At 34.6% G+C, this 14,303-nt stretch overlaps 1 long non-coding RNA gene across 1 annotated transcript; it reads left to right on the forward strand.

Moving 5' to 3' along the window:
• The first annotated feature begins 8,340 nt into the window (after nucleotides 1–8,340).
• LOC135729606 (uncharacterized) lies at nucleotides 8,341–10,202 on the forward strand. The gene is made up of 4 exons (XR_010525713.2): nucleotides 8,341–8,717; nucleotides 9,120–9,168; nucleotides 9,564–9,607; nucleotides 10,030–10,202. It is a non-coding gene; the product is annotated as an uncharacterized lncRNA (long non-coding RNA).
• Nucleotides 10,203–14,303: the final 4,101 nt, after the last annotated feature.

Consider the following 14,303-nt stretch of genomic DNA (forward strand, 5'->3'; position numbering starts at 1 on the left):
GTAGGAGGTATACATATAGCAATACAAAATTTCCTATGGAATTAATATTTACCATGTTTTACAAAAAACATAGTATTTAAAGGAATAGTTCACCTCAAAATGAAAATTCATCGTTTACTCACTCTTATGTTGTTACACACCTGTATAAATGTCTTTGTTCTGATAAACACAAATGAAGATATTTTGAGAAAAATTTGTAACCAAACTCATAGTGGACCCCGTTTACTTCCAATCAGGTCCACAAACGGTTTGGTTACAAACATTTCTCAAAATATCTTCATTTGTGTTCATCAGAACAAATGAGGGTGAGTAAATGGTGAAGAATCACCATGTCATCCAAAATGTTAATGTCTTTCTTTATTCAGTCGAGAAGAAATTGTGTTTTTTAAGGAAAACATTCCAGAATTTTTCTAATTTAAATGGACTTTAATGGACTTCAACACTTAACAGTTTTAATGCAGTTTAAAATTGCAGAGTGGAAAGTTCACGTGTTACATATATGAAACGCACATTTGCGCACGATTTTAAACAATAAACTGACACTAAGACATGAATTAGTATCATTCGACATACAACAACGTCAGAACAGTCCTCTTTCTCCACACTTGTAAACACTGGGGCGTAGTTTCGCATACGTCATCCGTGACCTCTTGACGTGATGACGTATTGCGTGAGGTCGCGCTGGCGCGTCACAGTACCGGAGGAAGATGAGAAGTTATGGTTTAAAAGTGCATGTTTTTTATTTTTCTTACCAAAAATGACAATCGTTTCGCTAGATTAGACCCTTTGCCTCGTTTGGGGTCATTTAGAGTCCTTTGAAACTGTAATTTTAAACTGCATTAAAACTGTTACGTGTTGGGGTCCTTTAAAGTCCATTAAAATGAGAAAAATCCTGGAATGTTTTCCTCAAAAAACATAATTTCTTCTTGACTGAACAAAGAAAGACATCAACATTTTGGTTGACATGGTGATGAGTAAATTATCTGGATTTTTTTTAAGAAAATTGACTAATCCTTTAAAGTAAAACAACAGAAACTAAACATAGTAGTCTGATACAAAATACCCATTTACAAGAAAACATGTCCATGCAACACATTGCATCTGATTCTGAACATCTAATTTTTAATAGTTTTCTTAACAAGAAAATTAAATGTATAAAAAAGGCTGGGACACCATAGTGTACCCAATTCATTGAAAGCGCTTGGTAAGATATACAGAATACTTGCAAAATCACAACATCTGCCATAATCTTAATATTGTACATTGCCTTTGTTGTCTAATTCTGGGGACAGTGCACCTCCAACTTCATACTTGATCTAGTTTTATACAGGGATGTGCAAGATTAATTGACTTAACAGTACAGTTAGTATAAGTCAACAGCTAAAACAATAGCCAATTTCACAAACAATCCACAAGATTTTATGGATCAAATTGCTGTCCTTTAAATGCCACACTGAAAACCATTTTTTTTTAAATAACAAAAAATGTAACATTAGAAAAAATAGTCTTCTCTTGCCTGTAGAGACCATATACTTTAATATTTTCAGGTTTAGCTAACTCACAATGAACCTCCTGTTTTATTCCTGCTCCAGCGGTGAGTTTTGTAAGGTTTTAAAGGCTCTGTGGATAGTCAGGTAACTCTGTACAGGATAAGTGTGGCTGATGCCCTGAGCTTAAAGCTAAAGCTCCAAAAATCCAACTTGGACGGGCGTAAGTCTGATAAGAACAGCTTCATTACTTCATCTTTTACCAGGCTACAAACATCAGAGGCCAAATCACAGGTCAAAACTAACCTTGGTCATTTTGGTTATTTAACAGGATTTATCATTAATACATGCAGAAAAAGGAAACTACCAAGAGTGGCTTTTGGGAATAGCAGATGACATTTTCTCTGTCCCGTCATCAAGTGGACGTGCCATACCTGTAGACACTGACATTTTCTTTAGACAGATAAGGTCCAAAGAGCAAATACTGTTAATTAAATTTAATGCAGAAAGGAATGAAGAAAGAAATCTTATCTTTTTAATTGCAATTACTTCCCGTTTTCTGTCTTTTCCCATTGCGGCCAGTTTGATGAATATTTTTCAATTAAGAAGCCAAACAATGATTGCCTGAATCTATTGACTTTTATTAGTGCCTCCAATTCCCATTGTGCATCTACTTATCAATGCGCTTTCTTATAACATATTCATACTGTGGTTTGTATTCAGATCAGATACCGAATAAATCACTTTATCATACAGGTATGTGCTCACCGGGTAGGAGTCGAGTATTATTGCTTATTGTTATTCTTCACACATATCACTGTTTGTTAGGGACCTTGGAAAGAGCTGCTTATGTTAAGCAAAGCTAGACACAATATGTCAATCCTTTGGAAATGTATATGCATGGACTTCACATGGGACCTCCAAGTTTCTAGGTTTAAGAATCATCTCTTGTTAGATGATTGAATTGTTTGTCCTTGATGTGAGGAATGGGTGAAGTGTATAAATTGTGCACATTTTCCAGAAGATTTACTATTTGCCCTAGTGGAGATTCAGAGCTGTTTTTCTCACCTATGTGGATGTGAACGGGTAAGATGTAGCGCTTAGATGGAAACAGTTTACTCTGTAATAACTTGACCTGCTTTTTTGTGTAAACTAAAGGAAACATCAGAACTGATACCTACTTATCCTACTATATCCCATCATTAAGTCAGGCTTTGGTTAATCTAATTAAGAGGGTTAAGCATAACCAGTGTGATGGCATTATACACATACTGTAGTAATACACTCCCAAAACATCCATAATCTTGAAATAGGATTTATTTGTGACCAATGCTGGCAATGAGCAAATTTTTAAAAATGTGTTATTTATATTTTGACATTATCTATTAATTCTTTCCCCACCATTTACGAGTTATCTCGCCAATTAGAAAAAAAAACATTTGCATAAAAAAATGTGTTCCTGAAGAGGTTTTATGTTAACCTGTAATACTGTAATACTGATGTTATCAACTAGCACTTACCCAATTTATAAAACAACTGAAGCAAAAAATTATTTACTAATATTAAACTTTGCGAATGTTTTGATAATCGTTCCGAATCTGATCTCTAACAAAATTCCTTCACAAAAATCCAATTAGTTCAGCTTTTTCTAAAAAAATGTGTATTAAAAAAATATTTAAGAGTTTATAGGCAGAGAAAAAAATATATGAAAAGGTTTCTTCCTGTTTTGTTTGTTTGTTTGTTTGTTTATTGTTTGTTTGTTTGAAAGTGGAGGTTCTGGTCTTCCATTTGATATGTTTGCATGTTTAAATATTTTTAGAAGAAAATTTTCCTGGAAGGCATTTTGTGAAACTTTTGTGAAAATGTCATGGAGTGACTTAAGATGGCAGAACCCAAAATGGCGAAGAATCGTTCCGCCGGACGAGTGTCCGTGAAACACCCCGCTACTTCCGGTAATTCCAGGCAACCAGATTTGGGTTTTATTGAAGAAAAATATGTGCCTAAATGGTACATCTTAGAACCTTTTAAAGGATACCATCCCAGTGACAGCATTTGTACCATTTCTCTGAGTGTGTATAAACTCATGCCAGGGGCTCAGTTATGAAATTCAATAAAAAATGGCTAAAAAGACTAAAAGAAATTATGCAGTAATAACACTGTGGCTGCCTATATGCAAAATGCAAGCTATTAGTAGAGCAATAAGCTCTTTTACACTTGTACCCTCATGCCCAGTGTGCTTGAATGGTCATGTTTCATGAGTTAACAGTCGTGTAACGTGTGGACGGAAATCTTTTCTGAAATGCCAGTTTAGACTTTTTTTAACAAAAATGCTCTTATGTAAACAGGGCCTTATAGGGGAGAGCGGGGTAAATTGTCACACGGGTACGTTGTCACATAACTCCAACACTAGAGGCACTATTTAAATAATCAAATAGCCACTTTGTGTGACAACAACTTCTGTAGTCAACTTTGTGTTCACACGTGGTCAAGATCGCTCTTATCTGATGTTAGCACATTTTTTTGGCTTAAAAGTTAAACATTTGCACTTTATATTTTACGCAATACAACTTTGTTAAGGATGAATGTTAAAAATTATTATTTTGCACAAAATAGAGGAGACAATATCGTGTATTTTGATACTTTAGCTGATGTGCTACTGTACGTTGAGCTAACCCTGATATTTAGCCAACATTAGCATACAAGTCAGTTTGGGGCAAATTGTATAAATTAATGACTTTGGGGCAGGTCGTCACATGCTTTTCACACTGGAAATCGTTTACCCTGTGTTATTCTAAACCCCGGATTAAGGGAATCCTGGGTTATCTTTGAAAAGCCCAGAGGTAATATTTCCAGTTCTGATTTGAATAAAAAAAAAATCAATAATCACAATTAAGCTGTGTGCTTCTTTTTATATATTCTAGTGTGACAACTTACCCGCCGATGGGGCAAATTGTCACAAGTGAACATTCTCTGTTCAACACTCTACAACTCCGTAATGAGATAAGATATGAAAATGTAATGAATACAACATATATGCCCCAGACTTGGGTATCTGGTGCTCAAGACTTCCTTCTTTCATTTGGTATGAGATTTATACCATTGTGATGTATGGTGCTCAGTAAATGTTAGACAGACTTTAATCCATAGGAAGTCGTAATGTAAGCTAATATCCTTATCTTCCCATGTTTTCACTAATCCACAGTCCATATAAAGAATATTTTTGGTCTTATGTAGCGGATGGACACCCCGGGGGGTTAAGATCTAACCTACAGCAGGAATAGGCGTTTTGCGTTTTGTGTGAAAAGATCAAATTAGCACGCTGCTGCCTATGAAGCTCTCTTAGCATTTCCCTCTCAGGGGTTCTAATCTAGCGTTTAAAATTCACAGACATTCATAGGGATCCCAACAGAAGAAGAGCTGGGCAGAGGAGTGAGAAGCAATCAGGCAGACTGAACAAATGGAGCTGGAACCACAGCGAAAAACTAACAACGGCTGTGGGGAATATGTTACGTGTGAGCACAGCAAAAAAAAAATGGCCTGGCTGCAATTGCTGAGGTTATTATATGGCCTTTACATTCTGTTTATTCAAAATGTATACTGCCCTCCACAGGCTAAGTGCAGTAACTACACAAAAACACAGAAACTGAGGAAAATGCCCTTAAAGTTTTATTTTACACTAGCCAGTGTTACACTAGACATGTTTTTGATACAACATAAATTAAATGTAATATTTATACAGAATGAAATCCATTCCTTGGCCGCATTTGGCCTGCGAACTAGGATTGTACAGATAGACGACATCTAGGCGTATATATCGACCAAAGTCTCCCTGTAGTAAAGAATTTCATCATTTAAAATGCATATTTGGATCAAAATAGCATATATAAAAGTTTTACATAATTTCGTCATGCTTTAAAACAGCTTGAACTTAACTGTACATCCTTGCCTTATTTAGTATATGAATCTATTGATATGCAAATTAGTCCCCACCTTCACTGTTTCGCACCACTTCGGACCATAGATATATATGTAAATAGATGCTACATTCGGCATTTCAGACACATAACCATGGCCATAGGCAATGTTTAAAAATTTGTGAGGTCGAAGGGTGTTAAGAATTAACAAATGCTATCCCAGCAGAACAAAGTGCACTAAAATACACTTAGTAAATATACTTTTTTGTGCACTAATTTTGTAGGTAAACTTAAGAACATCTAAGTGAACTTAACGAAGATTGAGACACCATTTATTTCAATACACTAGAAATCTATCTAGAAAATCTAGAATCTTAAGTATTACTTGTATTGTATATATTTTCAAGTGCATTGAAGTACTACTTATATACTTTTACTATATACTTTTCATTAGTATATTTGTAATGCATTATTTTTACAAAATATTTATTTAAATGTAGTTTTAGTACATATACTTTATTTTTACCTGGGATTGCCATTTTACACTTTAGATACACACTCTGTCTGTATCGAGGGGTGGACATTGTTATATTATCCCCTATTTATTAGCTCACAGTTTGTTAAAGGATAATTCCGGTATTTAGCACTTTGAGTCTCATTTCTGGTTTGTTTTGGATGAACTACAGTGATGGACACAGAAATTTTGACAATGGGTCGTGTCTTGTTTAGAAGCGTCTCTTGACTGCTTCAGAATGAAAGTCAATGACCATGCGCAAACATGTCATTAAAACAACACTTAACGTTCATTTTCAAAACTGTGCTACTCACTGAGTGGTTCGTGGTGTTCGTTAATGATTAAAAACAAATATATCGGCGCAATGTATGATTTCAATCCGTGTTATTTGCTATAGCGGAACTGTTTTTTCAGATACCTCACAACCGCGTATATACTTCCGCTCTATATTTGAGTCTGAAGCGTTAGCACACTCCCGACCACTTGATGGCGACAACCACTTTGCCATACAAGTACGCTCGGTGTCTAGCGTATAGACAGTGGCTGTGTCCCAATTCAAAGGCTGCGACCTTGTAAGGACGTATTTTAAGACCGATTGCATCACAGCAGCTGACTTGAGGTTGATTAATTTGATATACTGTTGAATAGTTTAACGTGTCATATTTTCTAAAATAAATTAATATTTTTCTGATTTCATATTTATTCTAATAAGTCAGAAACGTCCGCTGTGTCCTACTGACAGGCGCGGTGGGCGCGTGCAGCGGGTGACGCCAATTATGGGTCCACCGAAGGTTAGACCGTCTCATTTCAGTTCTCTTCGCGAACTTCTGAGGCTTCCACCTTGCAAGACCGAGTGCTCACCTTTTAAGGTCTCATGCTTATAAGGTTGCAGCCCTTGAATTTGAACAAAATGCCAAATAAAACATGACAGAAACTGTATTTCGCTACACAACTTGTTTTTAATCATCAACGAACACCACGAACCACTCGGTGAGTATCACAGTTTTGAAAATGAACGTTAAGTGTTGTTTTAATGACATGTTTGTGCATGGTCATTGACTTCCATTCTGAAGCAGTCAAGAGACGCTTCTAAACGAGTCAAAAAGTCAAGACACAAACCATTGTCAAAATTTCAGTGTCCATCACTGTAGTTCATCCAAAACAAACCAGAAAGGAGACTCAAAGTGTTAAATACCAGAATTATACTGTTTACTGAGAGTGGATCATTTGTTTATTTACATGCAACAATGCTTATTATAGCATTACATTCATCATTTTAATAAGCAATATTAGGCTACATGCACAAAGACTTTGTTTAGTGCTCTTATGAATGTTTTCAGTATGACTTTGTTAAATGCTAACTCTAAAACTTAATGAAATAACATAGCCTTCTTCCAATTATCTTTCTTACATACATAATCATGATGATTATTGCATGTCTTACCGAATGTAGTATCATGTCAGCAGTAACCTGCCTAAGCTGAATGATGTGTCATTCGATTACTGTTTAGATGCTGGTAAACCCTGTGTTACCAGATATAAGTACGAAAACAAATAAAACAGGTCATAAATAAAAAATAAGTTCAGACTTTGTCTTTCAGAAATAAATCAGAGACATCGCTAACAGTAACCAGCACAATCTCACTTTATAAATCTATAAAAGTATCACTTTAACTGCAAAAAAATAAAACACAACGTCTGAAGAGGATTTTTCACAATGGGATCTAGCAACACTGCAAATGCTGCAACTGTGGCAGCGAGGGTCTCACATCTGCTTTGAGTCAATTTTCCTTCCTTTTTATCGCTAAACTATAAGTAAACTGTCCAAACTTAATTATATATGCGAGTAGTTGGAATTATTGTTTAGTCATAGCTTCATTTTTTTATATGAAAAAATAAAGACAAGCCAACCCTGGTGAAAAACAAATATACTTTATTGTATTTCAAGTATATTTAACTTTGCAATAGTACATTACAAATATACTTACAAAGGAATGTACTTTCTTTAAACATATTTAAAGTATGCTTACAACATATTTGCGCGTATTTTTTACAATTAAACTTTTAACATACTTCAAAATAATTATACTTTAGTATATTTTCTAAAAGTATACTTTAGAAAAATATACTTAAAGTTAAAGTTTTGTGCAATTTTTAAAGTATACTAAATTTAAACTTATTTTAAAATGTATTTTAGGTATACTTTATCGGTATGCTTAAAGTTATCATTATAATAATGCACTGACAGTATATTTCTAAAATACATTATTTAGTATTCTTTAGAAACAGTATATTTTAAGTACATTTTGAAAGTATATGGGGTGTACAAATGTATATTATTTTATGGAGAAATAACGTGGGCTTAAAATTACGAGAGAGCAATATGTTCAGTTACATTTTATATTGTAGATACATTTGTAATATACTATTAACATAAGGTACACTTTAACTTCACTATAGTCAAGCATTGGATAAACCAATTAACTGTGTTTTACCACAAAATAACCGTGGTTTTGCTAATAATAATCAATACACCAAAAAAACATGGTTACTAAACTTTTACCACAAAAAAAAAAACATTCATTTTCGTAAGGGGAATATGAGTGTTTGTTTTTTTGTAGTTTTTCAGTCAATTGCATACCGCTTTTAGCTGTACAAAACTTAAACAGTTTTCGTAAATGCATTTCAGAGAAAAGTGAATTCTGAGATTTGAATAATGCATCTGACGTGTGTGTGATGACGTCACGACGCACGTATTTTGATTTTTACCAGTCGTTCAAGGCGGACGGATTCAGTCCCAAGGTACGTTAAAATATCTTAAAATTAATTATATTTGATTATCGTTTGACCATTCTGAAGTTTATCAGTAGACTATCATATTGCGAATGCGAAATGTTGTCAATAACGCGGTGTCTAACTCGCTATTAGTGATAAGCTGCTGTGTAGCTTAGCTTAGCTTAGCTTATAGCTAATGTTAAAGGTTTGAAAGATAGCACTGTCAGCCTGTTATATCGAATTAGTACACCCGATTGTTTTGTTAAATATATGTATTGGTGTGTATGTATATGTTAATGAAAAAAGGTAGCGTCAGAAAATCTGTTTTTTAAATGTAGCGTGAAAGTTAACCATTTATTGACTGTTTAGAGGTTGTAAGGCTTTTACCTAACTGTATTTAGTATTAATGATGCTGCATTCTTTCCTCAGAAGCTAAAGTTTTTCAAAGACATTTGTAGGGAGGACTTTGCAGCTAATGGTAAGTCATTTTAAACTCTTAAGATATAATAATTCATTCGTAGTAGTAAATCAAGCTTCAGTTTAGATAACGTTATACATATTGAGGCGGTTTCCCGGACAGGGATTAGACTAGTCCTAGACTAAAATAAATGTAAGAGCTGTCCAAACTGAAAACAACTTGCACTGACATATCTTAAAAAATACACCAGTGTCCTTTGTTTTGCCTCAAAATGCACACAGGTAATGTTTTTATTAAGGCATGTTTTTTGAAACTGGTTATATTTCTTAATTAAACTAAGGCCTAGTCCTGTTTTAAGATAATCCCTTTCCAGGAAACACCCAATTGTCTGCTTGTTGCATTTTCTTTCTGACAATTTTTACATTTAAATTTAATACAATAAAATCTTTCTTTAGGAGCTGAAGTATTTTATGTAAGGAGGATTTTGCAGCCCATATAGGCAAGTCATTATAATGAAAACTCTTAGGGGTGGTTTCCCGGACAGGGATTAGCTTTATCCAGGACTAGACCTTAGTTTAATTAGGATAGTTTTAACAAACATGCCTTACTAAAAACATTACTTATGTGCATAACGATGTAAAACAATGGGCACTGATGTATTTTAAGATATGTCAGAGCAAGTTGTTTTCAGTTTGGACAGCTCTTACATTTATTTTAGTCTAGGACTAGTCTAATTCCTGTCTGGGAAACCGCCCCTTAATATATATGATGACATTTAAGTCAAGCTCTAGTTTAGGTAAAAATATATCTGCTATACAATCTCTGCCAGTAAACTATAGATTTAATACAGTAAGTCTTAAATAAATGTAATGTTTTAATATTAAACACTTTTTAATTGAGCTTATTGTCTCTCTTTTTCAGATTTCCTTAGGCTGAACCAAAACCTGCCAGACTAAAGTTGATTTGGGAGAGAAAGACGTTGTAAACTCAATCATCTTGACATTCTTCAATGAGTAATTGTTCAATTTTTAGGCAAATACTGTACACTTTGAATGCTGTGAATAAAACTATATTTTAAATATATTTAAAATGAATTGTTTTTGACTGTTTTAATCAGCTTTTATTTATTTGGAAAAAATTATTTTGGTTATGTTACCAGCTAAAGTAATCTATTCCCAAAATAGCACTCTTTAAGTTAACTAATTATTAACGCACTTGAAGTATACTCATTACTAATCTAGCTGCAGGTATGTAAAAGTATACAAAATGTAATGTACTTGGCATATTCATTTTTCACCAGGGCAGTTTTTAGAATTTTTGGATTGGCCAAAAATATATAGAATGTACGCAAACAGTCTATTTAAGATATACTGATTGTATGTTTGCAAGACACTCATAATACATTTGCAATGTACTCATAACATAAATAAAACACACTCTAAATCCACTTATCAAGCATGAATTTAGCACAAAAACAGTCATGTACTTAAATTGTACTAAATACACTTAAAGTTGTTCCACTTTAGCACACAAAAATACACTAAATACACTTAAAGTTGTACTTTGTTACAATTAATATACAACTAAAATATATTAAGTACAAAATTAGTTGTTCCAAAATAGCACTCTTTAAATAAACTACTCAATAGCACACTTTAAGTATACTGGTCATTAGTGTGACTGCAAGTATACTTAAGTATATCAAAATTAAATATATTTAGCATACTATTTTTTCACCAGGGAAGCCATATCGTATTCATTTTTGCAGGAGATATATCTAGGATAATGAATGCAAATGCCCCAATTGTCAGTGAACTTTGTGTAGTAAATGGTGCGCCCTCTGAAAGCAGGAGATGGCGATTTACGACTAACTGGCTTTACTGACAAGATGCGCATGCGAGTTATTGTGCAGCCCTACTTTTTTGGCCATTTTTGCCCTTATTTTATAGACAGTATGTAATGAGAGCATAGCAAAGTACTGTGTGGAGAGTTGTACGTGATCGGCAACAGACCTCAAGGCAGGATTCGAACTCGGGTCACCGAAAGTGTTTACACTTTCCGACATGAAAAAATGTCCAACCTATCAGTTGGTTCAGAAAACTAGGTTGTGGAAGATGCAGCAAGTTTGACATACTTTACTAAACCTACACCTATACAGTAGCATCCCTGACCACTGCAGTGCAGGAACATGAATCTGTTCTTTATAAAAAATGGTACGACACCCAATCTGGATGTATGTTTTCTTTCATTTGATGAATGGCTGCTATCACGATCAATAGAAACTGTAAACAAACATCACTTTTAACTGAAAGAAAACCAAACCAAAAGCGCCGACAGAATCACCCTCAATTACTTCAGCGAGGTCGGCTGTCATTTTAACCATTTTTCTGTCAGTAATTTCTTAAAATCTACTGCAATGTTGTCACGAATTCAACAGCCTACAGCAGTTAACTGACGGTTCCATGCACAAATTGTTCAGACAGGAGACATGAATTTGCATTAGCACCAGACTGAAATTGGGAGCAAAACAAAATGGAAGCTTGCGAGACCATGAAATACCTATTACTGTTTGTCATTTTCTGCTTTAGACTGCAGCCTGAAAATCGATATGTGCCACATGGGATGTATTAACTTTAAACAGATACAATTTGTTATGTTACCATCACACAATTTTCAAGACATTATCTAGTCCATAATAATACCCCAGCACTACAGAAGCAGCCCAACCGAGGTCCTGATTCTTAAATGGTAAACAGCTCTTATCTGTCTATCCTGTGTCTGAAAATGGTCACATAAAGAGATATGACCAAAACAAACTATCTTCCACTGAATGGCTTAGTCTGAATGTGAAGACACACAGTATGATAGCGTACTGCTTTACAGCGATAGATCCCAACTGCAGTGATCGTCTATTGAGATAATCCACACCTAACAGCTGAATAACTATATATTCCTTTTCTTATTCCTCTTTTAATTCATATACTCCCTTTTATTCCTAATATATAGTCTTTTGCATTCTGTGAAGAGAGTCATAAAAAGCGTTTCACTACAAGTTGTACCATGTTGTATATGTGACCAATAAAACTGTCAAAATTTAAAATAGTAAGTTGAAATGACTTGTGAATTTGATTGTACTTATCTCTTGACAGAAATGCAATATAATATACATAACTATATTATCAGTGGTGTATAAAGACCTTATATAATGATCTGTATTTTTTTTTATCTACATAGACCACGGGTCCCCTTAGATGGAAGTCACTGTCATGTTTCTACAGTAGCCCTAAATGGATAAACTCTTCTCCAGAGCGTGCTTCATCACAATGTTGTCTCAGACGACGTTTGTCCTGTGGCAGCTACCGTAGCTTCTCATTGCATTTCGAATTTGAGACAGATTGCAATTCGCAATCTCACTTCTAGATGCCGCTAAAACACACATTACATCAATTAAAGGCATCAAATATATATTTTTACAGTGTACAAAAAGCCTTCCAATTCTCTCACCTATGAGTTTGTGTGAATTCCTTCTGCCGTAGGCGAAAATGCCAGTCCTTGGACACTTGATATAAAATGTTCACCAACAGCTGATTAATTCCTTTGTGATTAATCTTAGTCTCTAACAAATTTCAGACAGTTTTACTTCCCTCAGTAATAAAAATAAAAATTTAAATTTGACCAATTCCCCACCACACTGTTTATTTACGTGATACAAATAAGCTATACATATTTTAAACACTTGACGCATACAATGAAACAAGAAGGTTAAAACAGGTGCACTGCTCTTCAAAAAAATGAACAAACAAACATAAAATTAATCAATCACATGATTTATGACACCTCCGAAGGCGGCACTCAGACGGACTCATGAGAGATGGTTAGACTGCAGACTTTGCTCATTGGCAGTCCAGCTCCTGGGCCTAATATGATGCTATCTGCCAAAACTTTGCTTAAAGGCGTACAATATAAGAGCATCAGCATCTGTCAGATCAATTTACCGGTTCAATGAGTGGGTTACTACAAACACTTACAGGCAGAAAATACAGCAGGGCTGGGCCATTGCAGCCTCCGAGCATAAATAATACAAGTAGAGAGCGGAGAACGTTATTGACAGGATTTAAATCAAACCACTGAAGCCAAAACAATAAGCTGTTTTATCTCAAAGTGAAAGTGTCCGTTGAGTGTACACACCTGTTCAGTCTACACTTGAGCTGTCGGTTATCAATTCCACTCAGATTTGGCTCGCTGTAAACCAATCTTTAATAATTTGTTTTTGGGCCGACCAAAATATGATTTACAAAACAGTGAAATTCAAAAACAGCAAACACAATATTAAAATACAATGTCTGAATTTTTAGCACAGGTCCAGAAAGATGGCAAAATTTTAGTGCTTGTGATCCATCTGTTTAAACGAAATGAGTGTGTAACATGGGTCATGTAGCCCCTGGTAGATGCCTGCTGAAAGATCTGCCTTTCCATCAAAAGGTATTTAAAAATGTAGTATTTTAAACTGTGCACATATATCTGTTAAATTAAAGTAGATTCCCACTGCATGATTTGTTTTTGGAAGTGGCTTGTGTTGCTAATGGGTGTGCCTTATAAGTCTTGAAAAGACGCCAATCTGAACAAGTACCATTTAGATATATGGGAACGCTTAATTAGTTGGGGGATTTGGTTAACCAGTTGTTTGTTAAACAGTATTGTTTCATCTAGTTTTAGGAGACGTAAGCTGTGTTCATATACAGCAAAGTACAAATTTTGTATTGTTAAGGTGCCGCATTGGTCAACTTTACCCTTTCTGTGATTTATGAAGTGTATCTCCTTATATAATTCTTCTTTCCTATATTTCCTATATCCCAAAATGCACCTCTCAAAGCTTTCATTCAATTAAGAGGTATTCTCCCCACAGCATCTTAAACCGTTGTGGATAACTGCAGATGTTAATGATTTGTTTCTCTTCGTACAATGTTGAGTGACCAAAACGATTGTGTTGTTCATATTTGACCCAACTATGTATTAAATACAACCTACCATTTTTGCAGTATACAGTATGTGGCCTGTCTCCATTTCTTTGTGTTTACTTTTTTATTATTATCCTATCACTCGCTTTCCTTCTTTCTCTCAAATCCCTAGATGTCAATTTAACACCTGTTACTTCCCATTGCTTTTGAAAAAAATTGCATTTATGTACTGCTGAC

This window comes from Paramisgurnus dabryanus, chromosome 11 (assembly GCF_030506205.2).
Source record: "Paramisgurnus dabryanus chromosome 11, PD_genome_1.1, whole genome shotgun sequence".
NCBI classification, from domain to species: domain Eukaryota; kingdom Metazoa; phylum Chordata; class Actinopteri; order Cypriniformes; family Cobitidae; genus Paramisgurnus; species Paramisgurnus dabryanus.